General features: G+C 46.2%; 1 protein-coding gene across 2 annotated transcripts in view; it reads left to right on the forward strand.

The window, feature by feature from the left end:
• The window catches only part of OLFML2A (olfactomedin like 2A), a 115,622-nt gene that overhangs the window by 79,888 nt on the left and 15,856 nt on the right, over positions 1 to 19,878 (forward strand). The window lies entirely within an intron of this gene.

The raw sequence follows: 19,878 nt of genomic DNA on the forward strand, positions 1-19,878 counted from the left end.
GACTGGATGAATGCTTCTAAGCTCTTTGTAGAAACAAGGAGTCTTTTCCTTGCATGAGTCATCATCAGAACTACACATGTACATCACTGAAAACACTGTGTGGTTCTACTGATGATTCATGCAGGGAAAAGACTTCCGGCTTTCACATAAAGCTTAGAAGGATTCAGCTAGTCTGTTTTTAATCACGTGATGTTGTATACCTTTGGAAAAGAGAAGCATTAATTGGGTAGAAGGGCAAAATGAGCAATTTTAAGTAAACAGTGCTATGTAATATGATGATTACAATATAGTAAGAGGATATCTTTTTTTAATTTGTCCTGTAGAAACCCAAAACTCAGGTGTTGCTTTTTGATGGACACATTTCTTAGGACTTCTCTTTATCTCTGTGGTTTCATACTGAAGAGCCATACAATGTATGTATTGTAATATGAGGTACAATATCATGGAGATATTTCTCATTAAAAGTGATACACCTCTATGTTACAATATCAAACAAATAAGGAAGTTCAGTATGGACCTGCTATGGGTGTTGTGGTATGATTTTGTATGACTTGAAGGTTTTCCAGATGTGTTAGTCTTGAGAAATATTTAAGTCATATGCAAATCAGGCTGAAAGTATTCTGGGGGCGTGCCAGTGCCCCCGGAAGCAGCAGTGCATGTGCATTGACACGCCCCCTGTGCACCTCCATCCAGATTTGCATATGGCATCTTTACTAGATTCGTCATGACTGGCTCATTGGATTACTATAAAAAATATAGAATTTTTAATTAGGGGGCGAACACCTACAGAGCCATACTACTACTTCCCTATAAAGGGGTTGTCCACTACTTTAAAATTGAAGGCCTATCCTTAGGATATGTCATCAATGTCTGATTGGCCGGGGTCCAATACTCTGCACCCCTGCCGATCAGCTGTTCCCAGGGCCGGCGGCAGCAGCAGGCAGCCAAAAATGCTCAGTTTCGGAGGTGCGCCATCCTCTGATAGTGGCCGTGGACTGGTACTGCATCGGTACTTGGCCGTTATCAGTTGACTGTGCAGCTCCGGAACTGAGCATTTCCAACTGCCGGCACAGAACAGCTGATCAGCGGGTGTGCCGGGTGTTGACCTTGGCCGATTAGACATTGATGACCTATCCTAAAGGCCCCGTCACACGCTACGATATATCTAGCGATATGTCGTCGGGGTCACGGAATTTGTGCCGCACATCCGGCATCGTTAGAGATGTCGTAGCGTGTGACACCTCCGAACGACTGTTAACGAGCAAAAATACTCACCTTATCGTTGCTTGTTGACACGTCGTTCATTTTCATAATGTTGTTCCTCCTTCTGCGTGCCGGTTGCTCGTCGTTCCTGAGGCAGCACACATCGCAACGTGTGACACCCCGAGAACGACGAACACAGCTTACCTGCGTCCCGCTGGCAATGAGGACGGAAGGAGGTGGGCGGGGTGTTCCGGCCACTCATCTCCGCCCCTCCGCTTCTATTGGACGGCCGCTGTGTGACGTCGCTGTGACGCCGAACGTCCCACCCCCTTCAGGAAGAGGATGTTCGCCGCTCACAGCGACGTCGTTAGGGAGGTAAGTACGTGTGATGGGGGTTAACGACACTGTGCGCTACGGGCAACGAATTGCCCGTGACGCACAAACGACGGGGGCGAGTGCATTCGCTCATGCAATCACACGATATACCGTAGCGTGTAACACCGCCTTAGGGATAGGCCTTCAATGTTAAAGTAGTGGACAACCCCTTCAAGTATCTGATTATTATAATATCATCTTCTATATTGATGTTTTCTTACAATTTGGATGACCTTGTCGAATTCTCACATACTTGGGCTCTTGACCTGATGCAATATACATGCCTCAGTTTTTTCAGGTGTTTGGCCTCTCCATGGTCCGCATGTGATCTTCAGCCAAGCAAAATAACTTTTTAAGACCAAAATGGTGCATTTTTTTAGGATTGTAAACTTTATGTAAAACAAATATCTATATGAATTGCCAAAATAAAGAAAAGCATGGCGTTTTCCCAGCAGGTGGAACCTGGTTTCCTGCGGTTCGTTTGAATCCTTGCAATAAAAGAGAAAATATCTTCAATGCTTCTTTTACAATGGAGCAGATATACCAAATATTCCTTTTGTCTCCCCGAAAACCAGTTTATTTTTCCACCCCATGATCATATTCTATTGTGGTCGCTAACTGCTCCATACTTATTAGTTAATTGCTGGACCCATAACAGATGATTTATCTACTATCTCTGAACTTATACCCCTGCATGGAGAGCACCAAGTTAGCATAGGGAGACTTATAAGCCATGCAATGCTCCTCTTGGAAATTTGAACATGCCAATAGCCTCTGCAGAGAGGAAGAGAAACTAAACTCTAGCGCCACCTATTGGATGTAGTAATCCTAAAATTCTGAATGTATCCTTTAACAAGTCCTGCCATGTGACTTAGGATAAGAAGTCAAACCAGAAACTCCATTTGCAGATGTGCGTTGGGGTATCTGCTCCTCCTCTGTGTAAAGCAAGTCTGGGTGATTGGCCTCTGATAAGGGTCTAAGGGGTACTTTGCACACTACGACATTGCAAGCCGATGCTTGCGATGCCGAGTGCCATAGTACCCGCCCCCGTTGCAGCAGCGATATCTTGTGATTGCTGCCATAGCGAACATTATCGCTACAGCAGTTTCACATGCACTTACCTGCCCTGCGACGTCGCTCTGGCCGGCGAACCGCCTCCTTACTCCTTACTTACAGCGACGTCACATGGCAGGCGGCCAATAGGAGCGGAGGGGCGGAGATGAACGGGATGTAAACATCCCGCCCACCTCTTTCCTTCCGCATTGCAGCCGGGACGCATGTAGGAGATGTTCCTCGCTCCTGCGGCTTTATACACAGCGATGTGTGCTGCCGCAGGAACGAGGAACAACATCGTACCTGTCACTGCTGCTAAATTATGGAAATGTCGGACACTACACCGATGATACGATAACGACGCTTTTGCGCTCGTTAATCGTATGTAAAAGGATTTGCACACTACGATATCGACAGCGACGCCGGATGTGCGTCACTTTCGATTTGACCCCACCGACATCCCACCTGCGATGTCGTAGTGTGCAAAGTACCCCTAAGGGGTAAAGCTTCCCCTTATATAGAATGTCACATTGGTGTCAGGAGACATGTAAGCCATGCAATGCTCCTCTGGGAGTTTATGTATGTTACCGTGTTTTCCCAAAAATAAGACACGGTCTTATTTTGTTTTTTGCCTGGAAAAATGTGCTAGGGCTTATTGTTAGGGAAGGCCTTATTTTTGGGGAAACACAGGTTGACTGGTAAGTTCACCCCTCAAAAAAAGCAGGCACTTCCCAGGAGAATCGCACTTAGCAGACCCCAGATATCTGCGTCGCTCCCAGGTCCTCCTGCGATGCACGGTGGGTACTTCAAGCAGGTCCTTGTGTGTTCCACAGCGATCCTCCCCTGCTTCCGGTCGGTATCCCTCCGCTCTCACACACCACACACATCCAATTGTAGTAACATCACACACCCACATCTGTTGATGCTGTACTGCTTCCAGATGCAGGGGGACCTGGGACACTGGAACGCATCGAGGACCCGCGGTAGAACGCATGAAGGACCTGCTCCTCGATAAGTTTCACCACAGGTCCATATGTTCCACAGTGTCCCAGGTCTCCCTGTCGGTTGGACGCAGTACAGTATCATCGGGGAAAGCCTATTCATAGTTGTACGTGTTCCAGAGCTAGCATGCTCCTTTTTCAGGACCCCCTACTTCATATGCATAAACAATGAGAACAAACGAGATTTTAAAGTGCAAAATATACATATTTATTCAGGATGAGGGTGACAATACTTGTAAGCATTGATAAAAATATAAAACCTGGACCACACCAGGGATTGCATCTATGTGAAAACTAGATCACAGTCATTGGAACAATCAATTGCATATATGCGTTCAAATATTCTGTGTAAGACAGTGACACTATCTCATACGTGGCAAAATATAATATGTCTACAACATGTAAGGCTTAAATAGCATGAAAGCCACATATGATTATAGTGTATAACATTACAGCAATATTATAACAATGGCTGTGACCACATGGTGCACAGACCAGCAGTAAAAGGCATGACAAGGTTAATACACCTAAGGAGGTCCGGAAACTTTCCCTCATATAATGTCACTCCTACAAGTCAGGAGTCATACCCTTAGTTGCTGAATAGGGTCCAAATCATGAACAACAGATGCACACTGGTGGTCCAGGGTCGTGGTCCCCAGGCTGCCCGACGTACGTTTCGATAGAAGTGTTCTTTCTCTTCTTCAGGGGATGGGGTGCCATGGTGTGCGTTCCAAAATTGCCGGTTTTTAAATGGTGGCGCCGATTACCGTACCCGGAAGTCACGTAGCGGCGCATGCGCAGATCCATCCGGCAGATCTCGCGTGATGAGACGCCGTCATACCAATGCGTGCATGCGCGGGAGCGGGGATGCGTCACCATAGCTCCCGCGCATGCGCGAGGCACCAGACAGCGGCAACAGCACGGAGAGAGGCAAAGGACCCGGGCATGCGCACATGAATGCCGGGGCGTATAAATTACATGCAATGATGGTATACATTTACTTTACAATTAAAGGGGCACCACACAAAAGATTTTCCAAAAGATCCATGTGATTACATGATAATTTTGCCTATGAACAAGGGGAAAACCAAATGACCAGCATTAGAAAAACAGGACCAGAGAAAAATTAAAATCAGTAATTAAAAACACAAACAAGAATTACAGTGGGGCAATAGTGATCACTCGGAAGACGTCACAATTAAGCTAAATGGGCAGAAAGCACATATTAAATCACAAGAATGGGGCAAAACTGACAGATTCATTAAGACCCATAGGGGTCATGGTATTCAATGTAAGATTCCATTTTGTTTCACATTGTGCCAAACGCTTTCTAAGGTCACCACCCCTGATCCCCCCCCATCTATCACATCAATACCTCTAATTTGTAAATGTGAGGGGTCACAGGAGTGGTGAGACTTAAAATGCCTTGGCAATGTTTTCAATAGTGTGGTATCTGTTATTGCCTTGGCTGCAGAAATGTCTCTAACGTGTTCCCTTACCCTAATGCAAAGCTCACGTGATCTGAGCCCCACATAGGTCAGGGGGCAGGTACAGGTGGCAAAGTATACCACGTGTGTGGTTCCACACGTGATGTATTGTTTGATGTTATAGTTTTTCTTGCCATCTGAAGAGTGGAACTGCGTACTACGAATGACATTTCTGCAGGCAAGGCAATGGCCAGCCACAAGGAAAACAGCCCTGTAACGGTCCCCTAGAGCCAAAGATGTTAGTTTTGGGGGGAACATAATGGCTTCTGACTAAGAGGTCTCTCAAGTTTTTTGCTCGCCTTGATGTCATTGATGGGCGGCCTGTGAGGTTATTGGCCAACACTGGATCGGTCAATAAGACCGACCAGTGTTTAGTTATTATATCACGCATAGTGTTCCACCTCTCATTATAGGTACCAATGAATCGTATCACTGGATCATAGGCTTCTTGTTTTTTAGGAGCCTGGGCAAGTAGTTGTGCCCTCGGGGTAGTCCTGGCTCTATGGTAACCGTGTTTGATGGTTCTATTGCTGTAACCCCTGTCCAAGAATCGGGCCCTGAGATCGGATGATTGTGTCTCGAAATTATTATCAGAAGAGCATATTCGCTTCATTCTAAGGAATTGACCGGTCGGGATAGCACGGATGGTAGATGGGTTATGGGCAGAAGACGCATGCAGTAGCGCATTGACCGATGTATCCTTACGGAAAACATCAGTCTGGATTGACCCCCTGTCATCAAGTGTAATTTTGACGTCCAGGAAGTCAATCATGCGGCTACTGCATTTATGAGTAAGGTTAATGTTAAATTTGTTCTTATTCAATTGCCCCATAAATCGATCAAGCTGCTCCACCGGACCCTGCCACACGAAAGAATATCATCAATAAAGCGATACCAGCACTGCACATGGGCTGAGGCCCCCACACCTCCGTCACCAAACACCAACCTCTCCCAGTATCCCAGGAAGAGGCCGGCATACGAAGGCGCACAGGCCGCGCCCATGGCAGTGCCGCGCTTCTGTAAATAAAAGTAATCTTTAAACACAAAAAAATTGTGTGTCAGGATGAAGTGGAGCAGCTCTAATATCAATTCACCCATGTCGTCACCCCGACCGGATGCTTCCAAGAAGAAGCGGACAGCTCTCAACCCATCTTCATGTGCAATACATGTATACAGACCTTCTACATCAGCAGTGACAATAGTCATATCTTCCTCTAAAAAGATACCGTCAATGCGCCTTAGGACGTCCGTCGTGTCACGGACATAGGAGGGAAGTGTTTCCACCATAGGTTGGAGATAGTAATCAATAGATTTGCATATGGGGTCACACATTCCCTCCATGCCGGACACGATCGGGCGCCCAGGCGGGTTGACGGCATCTTTGTGTATCTTTGGCAAGATGTAGAAGGTCGGTATTTTGGGGTACTTCCTACAGAGTCCATCATACATTTTCTTATCAATCAATCCGATCTCAAGGGCCCTTTCAAGGATCACAGCAAGTTCACTAATGTATTTATCCAAGGGATTAGATGGAAGCCTCATATATGTTGCCTTTTCACGCAACTGTCTTGTTACCTCTCGCTCATATTTTTCAACTGAAAAAAACTACTTCATATGCAAAGTAAAATTCCCAACAATGAGCTGTCAACCTACACAAGGGGGGGTGCAATAATGGACGCAAGTTTGAGGACATCTGAGGAACGTTTTCCCATTCAACCTATGTAGCTGGATATGTTTTTGCCTTCTAATCCTCAAGCATTTGTTGGTTTCGCCTTTGACCCAGCCCAGAAAAATCGTTCTCCGCACATTGCTGCCCGATGTTATCTGTAGAGCGTCTCAATATGGCGCTAAGTCTATATTTATAGTGTCTGTAGGCCGATGGTACCTCAGATGATCTGTTTCTTTTACGCGTCAAGGAATGCACTTGAAATATATTAAACGGCAAAACTGCGTGGGGTTTTGTTGATAACGTTCCCACATCCAGCTGTTTCTTATCAAACTGTCTCCAGCTCTATCTGCGTTAGATCAAACGTAAGGCTGGCTTCCTATACAAGTCCTGAACCATTGTGTATTCATCATATAATCAAGTCCATCCATTCTGGTGGAGCCAATGGTGCAGAATTACTCCTCTGCAGAGGTTAGGTGGCGAAACATCAGATAGTTGGCATGGCTCCAGCATGGATGCAGAACATCAGATGGGAATACGTTCCGTGAAGAAGAAGCAATTTTCCACATGTTCCTCTGTTGTTTTCATCATGGACTATGGCACAGAACTAACACGTGGTGGTTCTAAACCCACCTGCAGATGGTAGTGTCATCAGCCAAACCTCAACTTCATATCCTATGCTTGGAATCCGACAACGGTCATTAAACGCCCCCTGGACATGGAAGGAGAACTGAAAACCGCAATCCTAAACCAATCCCGTAACCGAAGCCTAATACACCCACTTTAAAGAGCGTCATAACCAAACGGACACCGTGGGTCGATTTATTGGACTTTATTGGCCGGTTTTTACCTGTTTTGTTTTTCCTATGAACATTATTCTTCACCTATTTGCACCTTTTTAAGTCCTATTTTATGTGTTTGTCATTTTTTTAATTTTAAACTCTTGTTATTGTTGGTTTCCAAGATGAACGATTCAACAATTTTGAGTTTTTAAAAAGTGGCAAAAATTTTGCGCAAATGTATTCCGGAATTTTTCAAAACAATTTCATTTATGTCTGAATTTTGTTTAGCACATTTTATATTTTTTTTCATTTTTGCACATTTAATAGAACGTGACTTTTTTGTGCTAAAAAGGTCAAAATCTTTAAGGTATAAAATAAAGATTGTTGTGCAAAATCAATGAAAAATTTTTGGCTTTTTCAGAAACTTGGTGCAAAAACGTCAATATATACAAGACAAAAAAAAAGAAAAGTGACTAGCTACAAATGAATTGCGGCCTACAAACGACCTGAATCAAATGAGGTACCCCACCATCTGGCATGACTTCTATAACACTGGTTGTCTTGCGTGGCAGAGGGAATGCAGAGACCTACCTCGAGGTTTCTGGTTCCCAGTGCACAATATGTAACAGTTCCCCCACTTGCACAAGCTAATTATAATTCTAGTGTTGTATATGGACCACAATCCCTTAGGATCGAGGGCCTAAGTGCGACTGCCACCTCTGGATCCCCTATAACAGTGATGGCTAACCTTTTGAGCTTGGTTTGTCAAAATTCATAACAAAAACGTCATCGCTCGAGGGGGTGTGTCACTTCTCTAAAAATCAATAATTTTTTGATATTTGTAGCTCTAATAGCAAAGAGTTATAATTTTAATGTATGTATTTATCTCCTCTCCCTCTCCCCCCAGCAGTCATTTTCTTATCTCTCCCCCAGCAGCCATGATCTCCTCTCCCCCCAGCAGTCATTGTCTTCTCTCCCCAGCAGTCGTTATCTCCTCTCCCCCAGCAGTCATTATTTCCTTTCCCCCTCCCCCAGCAGTCGTTATCTTCTGTCCCCCAGCAGCCTTTATCTCCTCTCCCCAGCAGCCATTATCTCCTCTCCCCAGTAGCCATTATCTCCTCTCCCCAGCAGCCATTATCTCCTCTCCCCAGCAGCCATTATCTCCTCTCCCCAGCAGCCATTATCTCCTCTCCCCAGCAGCCATTATCTCCTCTCCCCAGCAGCCATTAATTCCTCTCCCCCTCCCCCAGCAGTCATTATCTTCTGTCCCCCAGCAGCCGTTATCTCCTCTCCCCAGCAGTCATTATTTCCTCTACCCCCCATACTCATCATTTCCTCTCCCCCAGCAGTCATGATCTCCTCTTCCTCTCCCTCCCCCAGTAGTCATTATCTCCTCTCCTCCTCACTCCCCCAGCCATCATTATCTCCTCTCCCCCTCACCCAGCAGTCATTATATTCTCACCCCCCCAGCAGTCATTATCTCCTCTTCCTTACTCCTCAGTCCACCCCACCAAAATTTTTATAACATATCCTGAGCACTGCTGAACCAGATTCCGACTGGCAACAGCAGTGCTCTATAAATGTGCTGATGTGTGGACTTACTGAAGCAGCCACACTGTAATGCTGTCCAGCGCCCGCCTGCATTGGTGCCTGTCTTCATGTTTTGCTCTGGAAGGTTAGAGAGAGTCATGTTAGGTATTGTGTGGTACCTAAGCACGCCTCACTCAGGAGTCAGGACCCTGATTAAAGGTACAGAGCACAAATTACTGGCAACCATATCCCGATCTATAAAACAAGTCGTGGCTGCTGGTAATTTACCTAGAACAGCATATGTGGCATCTTCCCCCTGGGTCGGCCATTTTGGAACAGTTTAGGCCACACATAGAGTTCTAGTTAAATCACCGGCTTGTCTTATAGATCGGGATGCGGCCGCCTGCCCCAGCTGCACATGTCAGCAAAATTGGCTTGACTTGTCACCTCTGACACGTGTGACATACATTAGCCATCACTACCCTATAGCTAGCCTATGTCCCTGGATGGACCTTTCTACTAGAGTTGAGCGTGGTTCGAGGTTCTCCAGTTTGCGGTTAGAGTGATTTTGGGGGCTGTTCTAGATCGAACTAGAACTCGAGCTTTTTGCTAAAGCTCGATAGTTCTAGTTACGTTCGAGAACGGTTCTAGCAGCAAAAAGCCAAGCTAATTACTAGCTGGCTTTCCGCTGTAATAGTGTGAGTCACTCTGCGACTCACACTATTATGAAATTTCAGCGTATAGTGTGCGGGAACAGCGCATTCAGATCACTGCTGCTGGGATAATGGCGATCACCATTTTTTTTTTCCTTGTCTTCCTTCCCTAAGCGCGCGCGTGTAGTGGGGCGGGCCAGCATGTCAGCCAATCCCAGACACACACACAGCTAAGTGGACTTTTAGCCAGAGAAGCAACGGCATGTGTGATAGGATGTCCATGTCACATGTCCCTGCATTATAAAAATGGGTATCTGCCCATCCGGACGCCATTATCTGCCTTCTGCGTCTGGGTGTCAGTCACCGCTGGCGTAGCTCCTGTCTCCGATACTGCTGTGTACGCTCTATACACAGCACTATACAGAATAGGGATAGAAGTTTCTATTAGCCCTTGTAAGGGCTAATACCAGCAGGCTCAGAGCCATAGGTGACAGTCAGGTCCGTGGAAATAGATTTTAACAGCTACAGAAGATAACAGCGTCTGTGTAGCTAAGCTCAGGGACTTCCTCGCTGCATTTCCCCATTAGGAGGGATAGAAAGTGAGGCTTCCTTTCCTGTACACTGACCCACAACCCTGCCACTGTACCCTCCTGCCCTTTGCACACTCTAGCTCATTGTTACTAAGCCATTATACTAGCAAACACTGAGTAAAACTTAGTGGCATCCTAAAAGTGGCTGTTGGACTTCCATTAGTGTCCCACTAGTGCAAATCTATTTGCAGCACCTCTGCATTGCACAGTCAAACTCATTGTTACTAAGCCATTATACTAGCAAACACTGCTGCCAGTTTAAGGGCAGTAGTTGCATTGTCAGGGATAGTTATTCTTTATTATTCTGCTGTTAATAAAGCTAGACCACCGCTGCAATCTACACCACCTCTCAATTTTTACTAATACATTTTAAGTGCACAATCTTGTCGCAATAAAAATGAGTGGCAAAATGACAGATGCTGGTGGAAAGGGGAAGAGGCGTGTTGGAAAAGGAAAAAAAGGGTTTGTCTGTGGGGAAGGTGGCAAAACTCCATTAACATCTGCTGAAGATAGACCATCTTCCAGCAAAAGTAAGATGTCTACTGCTTACCGTGGACAATCCGATGTGCTCCCTTTTTTACGGACACGAACAACTGGAACAACGGTAGATGATGGCCAAAAAAAGAAAATGCTTGAATGGATCTCAAGTGGTCCAACAAGTGCCCTCTCCGCCACCTCAACTACCGCATCCAAAAAACACCAGTCCTCTGAGTTGTCATCCCAATCACACATGCTTTCTCCCAGCTCTGAAGTCTCCATCCGCCCTGCACAGTATGGTGGAACTGAGATGGCTGAGTCTGCAGAGCTGTTCAGTCACACTATAGCCTGGGAATCAGAGGTCTGCTCCCAAGCTACAGTGAGTACAGACCAGGAAATTGTCTGCAGTGATGCCCAGAACCTTTGTGACTCAGATTCAGGCCGTGATGAACAAGTTTCTGAGCATAATGTTGACCCTTATTCACAAACTGAAACACCTGTTGTAATAGACAATGAAGAACATACTGATGACGATGAGACGCAAATACCAGATTGGGATGACAACTTAAATATTCGGTCAGGGCAAAAAGAGGCTCGGTTTGAGGGTGAGGGGAGTGCAAACACAACAATTGATGAGGAAGTTCTAGATCCCACCTACTGTCAACCCACAGTCAGGCACTCGAGGAGGTAAACAGAGGCGGTGGAGGAGGATGCAACTGACGACGAAGTTACCTTGCGCCTTCCTGGACAGAGTCGGAGTACTGGTAGCACGTCTACGACTGCATCCTCAGCCACCACTGTGCCTCTGAGCACTAGTCGGGGTGGATCAGCAGGTCGCATGCCCTCTAAGCCTTGCCTAGCCTGGTCCTTTTTTGACATAGCAAACGATCGCCCAAATTATGTGATCTGTAAAATTTGTCGTGATTCTGTTAGTAGAGGGCAAAACCTCAGCAGTTTGACAACTTCTTCCATGAATCGTCACATGAATAAATATCATATGTCCCAGTGGGAAGCTCACCGTGCTGCAATGCGGCCTAGCGGAGCGAACCATCCACCGCCTGCCCCTTCCAGTGCATTCGCGCGCTCTTCATCTTCTAGGACTGTGGGGACAGCTGTCACACCTGGTTTTCCACGCACAACTTCCACCACTGTAACCGCAACAGGCAGTTTGCTTGGTAGGTCGTCAGTTGGTTTGGAAGGGGAAACAAGTGCGTGTGTACAGCTCTCTCAGACATCGATAGAACCAATGTTGGATGAAGGCAACATCATGTCTATGCCTGCACTTTACTCACAAACCTGCATTTTTCCAGGGACACCCTACTCAACACCGTCTACACACAGCAGCCAGATCTCTGTCCCTCAGATGTGGCAAATAAAAGGCCATTTCCTGCGACCCATGACAAAGCTAAGAGGTTGACTTTATCCCTCTGTAAGCTCTTGGCTACCGAAATGCTGCCTTTCCGCCTGGTGGATACACAGGATTTTAGAGACCTTATGTCTGTCGCTGTGCCCCAGTACCAGATGCCCAGTCGCCACTACTTCTCTAAGAAAGGTGTGCCAGCATGTCGCACACAACATCACCGCTTTCTTGAGAAACTCTGTGTGTGAACGGGTGCATTTCACCACCGATACTTGGACCAGTAAGCATGGACAGGGACGTTACATGTCGCTGACTGGGCACTGGGTAACTATGGTAATAGATGGTGAAGGGTCTGCTGCACAAGTCTTGCCGTCCCCACGACTTGTGTGTCAATCCTCTGTCTGTCCAAGTTCCGCCACTGCTTCTGCCTCCTCCACCTCGTCTGGGTCCTCCACCTCCGCCCCAAGCCTGCCTGGTCAGGCCACTAGCGTTCTCACTGCGCAGAAGGAAGCACGCACCCCTCATTACTATGCTGGCAGCAGAGCGCAACGGCATCAGGCGGTCTTTAGCTTGACATGTCTTGGAAATAGGAGTCACACAGCGGCTGAGTTGTGGGCAGCTCTGGAGACTGAGTTTAATAAATGGTTGTCTCCACTTAACCTGCAGCCTGGTAAGGCCGTGTGCGACAATGCTGCAAACCTGGGTGCGGCCCTTCGCCTGGGCAAGGTGACACACGTGCCTTGTATGGCTCACGTGTTGAACTTTGTTGTCCAGCAATTTTTAACACACTATCCCGGCCTAGATGGCCTTCTGAACAGGGCACGAAAACTGTCTGCTCACTTCCGCCGTTCAACCACCGCAGCTGAGCGACTTGCATCGCTCCAGAAGTCTTTCGGCCTGCCGGTTCATCGCCTGAAATGCGATGTGCCGACACGCTGGAATTCGACTCTCCACATGTTACAGCGATTGTGGCAGCACCGTCGAGCCCTGGTGCAATACGTCATGACGTATAGCCTGGGCCAACGAGATGCAGAGGTGGGGTAGATCACCCTGATGGAGTGGTCTCAGATCAAGGACCTATGCACCCTTCTGCACAGTTTCGACATGGCGACGAATATGTTTAGTGCTGACAATGCCATTATCAGCATGACAATTCCAGTCATTTACATGCTGGAGAACACGCTAAACACTATTCGGAGTCAGGCATGGGACCATGGGGGACAGGGATCAACAAGGGCGCATAGTAGCAGGCGAAATGTTGAGGAGGGTGCAGGAGAACATGAAGAAATGGAGGACGAACTGTCCATGGACATGGAAGACTCAGTGGATGAGGGAGACCTTGGTCAAATTTCTGTGGAAAGAGGTTGGGGGGAGATGTCAGAGGAAGAAAGAACGGTTAGCACCTCTCTGCCACAAACACAGCGTGGACTTGGTCCGCATGGCTGCGCAAGACACATGAGCGCCTTCTTGCTGCACAACCTCCAACATGACCCTCGTATTGTCAAAATTAGAAGTGATGATGACTACTGGCTTGCCACACTATTAGATCCCCGATACAAGTCCAAATTTTGTGACATAATTCCAGCCATAGAAAGGGACGCACGTATGCAGGAGTATCAGCAGAAGCTGTTACTCAATCTTAGCTCGGCTTTTCCACCAAACACCCGTGGTGCACGGAGTGAATCTCCCAGTTGTAACTTGACAAACATGGGACGGTCTCGTCATCTTCAACAGTCTACCCGTACCCGTAGCACCGTATCTGGTGCTGGTAACAGTAATTTTATGGAATCTTTTCAGAATTTTTTTAGACCATCCTTTGCAAGGCCACCAGAGACAACAAGTGTGACACATAGTGAACGGCTGGAGAGGATGATACAGGAGTATCTCCAAATGAACATCGATGTCATTACTTTGCAAATGGAGCCTTGCTCATTTTGGGCTTCAAATCTTGAAAAATGGCCAGAGCTCTCCACTTACGCCTTGGAGATTTTGTCGTGTCCAGCTGCCAACGTTGTCTCTGAACGTGTCTTCAGTGCTGCTGGGTGTGTGCTGACAGATAAGCGCACGCGTCTGTCCAGTGACAATGTGGACAGACTAACGTTCATCAAAATGAACAAGTCATGGATCCACAAGGAATTTACTACCCCTGTGTCATCCTGGGGAGAGTAAATGCTTGTGGATTTGGAATGTGCTTGATGCAAATCTAGCTGTGAAGTGTACAACTAGGGCACAAGTGCTGCCACTGAAGGGGTGGGTGTGTGTGGGGCCCAATTTTTGGAAAAAAGGGAGACTCCGCTTGGAGTAACCCTTGCTTACAGTGTTTTTAAAAATGATCCAAGATGAACAGAGCTGGGATCAGGAAAGACTTAGCTACCTACCCCGGTGTCATCCTGGGGACGGTTAAGGATGGCGTATTTTTGAATGTGCTTGATGCAAATCTACCTGTGAAGTGTACAACTGGGGCACAAGTGCTGCCACTGAAGGGGTGGGTGTGTGTGGGGCCCAATTTTTGGAAAAAAGGGAGACTCCGCTTGGAGTAACCTTGCATTGTTTTACATGATTTTAGAAGGGCATGCCATGTCTATATCTGTGTCTCCTCCTCTTTTTCCTTGTCCAGCTCTTTTTTGTTTTCGCATGAGTATATGTCCTTGTCACTTTCCCATGTGTTTGTGTTGTGTTGTGAGTTGTTTGTCCCCTTTTGGACACCTTTTGAGGGTGTTTTCTAGGTGTTTTTATGTGTTTGTGATTGCCTCCCATTGTTTCCTATGCGGTTCGAGTGGTTCGCCGAACCGAACTCGAACGAGACCTCCGTTCGGCGAACCGAATTCGAGCCGAACTGCGACCGGTTCGCTCATCTCTACTTTCTACCACTCAGCAATTTTGTGGAGTGTCAATCGAGGCAATTGATGTTTTCTAGGGGGTACTCCCCATCCCAAAGCACAAAGGCTGATATTAGACCAAACTTGATAACTTGGAATGTGTTCCTCGTTTTCAGACTATCCCCTTCTGGAGCACTTGGGCGTCATGTCCAAGGAACCTTCTGCTCTCTAGGAAGTTCCAGGAGGCTTCGGCAACTCCTAAGAGGTTTGCCAATTTTTCTTGGCATTGGGCAGGTCGCCCCTTTTTCCGTATGCCCTTCCAGTTGCCAAGTAAGGAGTGAGGTAAAAAAAATTTGATCAGTTGTCCGTGCCAGGAGCTCGTCAAAGAAATGGAGGGAATGGCAGAGGACAAGGTGGAAGCTGATGTCCTCAGGGGGCCCCAATTTTATAAAACTGGCAAGGCAGGTTCTAAATCTGTCCATAGCTACACCCCTACTAATAAATCTTAACCTTCTGCACGTAAAAATTTGTGACTCCATGTCTAATTTGTATGTGGTTTTATATTCCATGTAAGACGCTAGTTCCAACCTGCATCACATACGCTATGCGATACAGTTTCTTCTTTACACAGTCTAGTTTGCTATTTCTAGAAGACTCCTTGGAAGAAGAATAATAAGTTTTCATCAGGATCTATTCTTCGGAGACATGTCGTATTGTTAAGGCTATCAATAACAAGCGGTGACATTCGGGCATCCTATGGAGGAAGCGGTGAAACCTCCGCGGTTGTCTGGAGTGTTTGTTTGCCTTTGGCCCAAAATGTGACCCGTCGGTGACACGCGGTATGTAGAATTAGCAGAGGTTTACTAGTTCATGAAAGTCAATATTATTACAAGCAATGCAAATGGCTGTTTAAAATTCCTGAGATATGTTGGTTTTTTCTCTACTCTGACAAGCAAACATCATGTGGACAAACTAGACGACGTTCTCAACGTAGACATTTGCTATGTGTGTGTAGACTCGGTCAAAAGCGTAGAGTCCTCCAGTCCTGATTGCTTTGTATAATGAGGATTTACTCATTACAGGGCTGTTCCCATTGTGAATAGTTATTACCTATTCTCCTCTCATGTCTAGATAGGTGAGAATTAATAGCTTGGTGTAGGCCTGACCAGTGGCGTAACTAGAGTTTGAGGGCCCCGGTGCAAAATTTGGACCTGCCCCCCCCCCCCCATTTCCGCATGTTAGTCAGATGCATGTATACTGTATGTATGTATACATTGTGTTCTAAATCCTATAAAGACATACGAGTTGCCCTCCCCCCAATTCTGTAGAAAGTCCCCCATCCTTGGCTCCTTATTGGTAAATATGCCCTCCATCCTGGCTTATATGCCCCCCATCCTAGTAAGTATGTCCTCCATCCTGGTAATATGTCCCCCATCCTGGTATTTACTGTTCCCCTCCTGGTGTACACTGTTACCCCCCTGGGACCCTCCTGTTGTATACATCCCCCTTCTGGTGTATATGTTCCTCTCCTTGGCCCCTAAAGGTATATACTGCCCCCCTTCTGGTGTATATGTTCCTCTCCTGGGCCCCTTCTGGTGTATATGTTCCTCTCCTGGGCCCCTCCTGGTATATACTGCCCCCCTTCTGGTGTATATGTTCCTCTACTGGGCCCGTCCTGGAATACACTGTCCCCTTTTTGATATATGATGCCCTGGTGAAAGTAGAAAGTAACAGAGGTACTGGAAACCTCAGGCAGAAAGGAGATGCCCTGGAGACTGCAGAAAGGTAGCAGAGGTGCTGGAAGCCTCAAGCAGAAAGGAAACATATTTGAGACTACAAACAGGTAGCAGAGGTCCTGGATACCACAGACATATAACAGAGGTACTGGAAGCTGCAGGCAGACAGGACTTGGGAACCAATACCATGATACAGTGATGTATCTTGGTGAGCCCTATTTTGGCCAAGGCAGATGATCACATGGGATCTGCTAAGCCCGATGTGGCGCACAACAGAGGTTAGCAGACTGGGGACAGGCAAATAAGGTCCAGATTCTGGAGAGGTACGTAACATTAGTATTATGCTTATCAGAGCATACTCCGTTGGAGTACAGATGATGGCAGCAATTGGGTCAGCACCTGTCTCCTCCTCTTTGTTGTGCTTATCTGAAAATTCTTATCTGGCAGTGAATGAATGAGCACCTGTCTCCTCTTCTGAGTATTGTGCTTATTAAATTGTTCTTATTTGGAGCACTGATGATGGTGGTGTAAGGATCAGTACCTGTCTCCTCTTCTGAGTATTGTGCTTATTAAATTGTTCTTATTTGGAGCACTGATGATGGTGGTGTAAGGATCAGCACCTGTCTCCTCCCCTGAGCATTGTGCTTATTGAATTGTTCTTATTTGGAGTACTGATGATGGCAGTGTAAGGATCAGTACCTGCCTCCTCCCCTGAGCATTGTGCTTATTGAATTGTTCTTATTTGGAGTACTGATGATGATAGTGTAAGGATCAATATCTATCTCCTCCTCTGAGCATTGTGCTTATTAAATTGTTCTTATTTGGAGTACTGATGATGGCAGTGTAAGGATCAGTACCTATCTCCTCCTTTAAGTATTACACTTATCAGAGCATACTCATTTGAAATACAGTTGATGGCAGTGAATGGGGCAGCATCTGTCTCCTTCTCTGAATATTGTACTTATCAGAACATAGTAATTAGGAGTACAGATGATGGCAGTGAACGGGCCAGCACCTGTCTATTCATTTGAGTTTTGTGCTAATTAGAACAATATCCTGCAGCAACTTAAACCCCAGAGTTAGTGAGAGACAGGTGCTAAGCTGTGACCCATCACTGCCATCATCTGTACTCTACATGAGTACATTCTGATATAAATGCAGCTAGACTGGAGAAAGGCAGAGGTTTGGATGTCACTTACATGCCATTTTTTTATTGGAATAAAGACAAAATCCTTTAATAAAGTGATTTGCAAAGTTTCATAACTTTCCAAAGCCGGACAAAATTATTAAAAAAAAAAATAAAAAAAATAAACATTGTTCTTTAATAGGATTTAATGAAAATTTGCTCTATAAAACGTTATCCCATGACCAGTGTCTGGCATATGGACAAATATGCTTAAAATCAACAATATTATTAAAATCAAATGATTATCTTTTGTTAAAACTAGATGTTCTATGGAGCTGCTAGTGGACATGTGTTTAACCCTTTGTTTCTGTAATAAAGGCGCTTTAAGTAATAAAATTTACCCTAAAAATCAATTCTCCTGACATTTTTTCCTACTTTTTTTTTTACAACCAGGAAAATCAAAGTCCCAATTTTCTTAAGCTATTTGCGGCACTAACCAGGGTAAAAGCCAGACAAGCCTGATGCACTATTATGCTCCATAAAGTTTATGCAAAAGTTACACATTTATGTCAATAATGGCTTTTGGTCAAGCCATACTAAATCAGAAGCTTCGGAAATATGTTTCCTAGTATTTTTAGACAGATTTTTCGAGCTGAATCTCATTGTAAACTTTTAAAATCTTCCTCAAAAACATTTAGCTCAATTTCCACTCCAAAAACTGAGCAAAAAGACTCCTTGACATGGGATTTGACCCTTAGTGATGAGCGGGTACTACCATGCTCAGGTGCTCGGTACTCATAACTAGTGATGAGCGGGCACTACCATGCTCGGGTGCTCAGTACTCATAACTAGTCATGAGCGGGCACTACCATGCTCAGGTGCTCAGTACTCGTAACTAGTGATGAGCGGGCACTACCATGCTCAGGTGCTCGGTACTCATAACTAGTCATGAGTGGGCACTACCATGCTCAGGTGCTCGGTACTCATAACTAGTCATGAGCGGGCACTACCATGCTCAGGTGCTCAGTACTCGTAACTAGTTATGAGTGGGCACTACCATGCTCAGGTGCTTGGTACTCGTAACTAGTTATGAGTGGGCACTACAATGCTTGGGTGCTCAGTATTCGTAACTAGTGATGAGTGAGCACTACCATGCTCGGGTGCTCAGTACTGGTAACTAGTGATGAGCGGGCACTACCATGCTCGGGTGCTCGGTACTCATAACTAGTGATGAGCGGGCATTACCATGCTCAGGTGCTCGGTACTTGTAACTAGTGATGAGCGGGCACTACCATGCTCAGGTGCTCAGTACTCGTAACTAGTGATGAGTGGGTACTACCATGCTCTGGTGCTCAGTACTTGTCACTACTGATGAGTGAGCACTACCATGCTCGTGTGCTCAGTACTCGTAACTAGTGATGAGTGAGAACTACCATGCTCGGGTGCTCAGTACTCGTAACTAGTGATGAGCGAGCACTACCATGCTCGGGTGCTCAGTGCTCGTAACTAGTGATGAGCGGGCACTACCATGCTCAGGTGCTCTGTACTCGTAACTATGGATGAGCGGGCACTACCATGCTCAGGTGCTCAGTATTTGTAACTAGTGATGAGCGAGCACTACCATGCTCGGGTGCTTTGTACTGGTAACTAGTGATGAGCGAGCACTACCATGCTCAGGTGCTCGGTACTCATAACTAGTGATGAGCGGGCACTACCATGCTCAGTACTAGTAACTAGTGATGAGTGGGCACTACCATGCTCGTGTGCTCTGTACTCGTAACTAGTGATGAGCGAGCACTACCATGCTCGGGTGCTCAGTACTCGTAACTAGTGATGAGCGGGCACTACCATGCTCGGGTGCTCGGTACTCGTAACTAGTGATGAGCGAGCACTACCATGCTCCGGTGCTCAGTACTCGTAACTAGTGATGAGCGAGCACTACCATGCTTAGGTGCTCAGTACTTGTAACTAGTGATGAGCGAGCACTACCATGCTCAGGTGCTCGGTACTCGTAACTAGT

Source organism: Anomaloglossus baeobatrachus, chromosome 9 (assembly GCF_048569485.1).
Source record: "Anomaloglossus baeobatrachus isolate aAnoBae1 chromosome 9, aAnoBae1.hap1, whole genome shotgun sequence".
Classification (NCBI taxonomy): Eukaryota; Metazoa; Chordata; class Amphibia; order Anura; family Aromobatidae; genus Anomaloglossus; species Anomaloglossus baeobatrachus.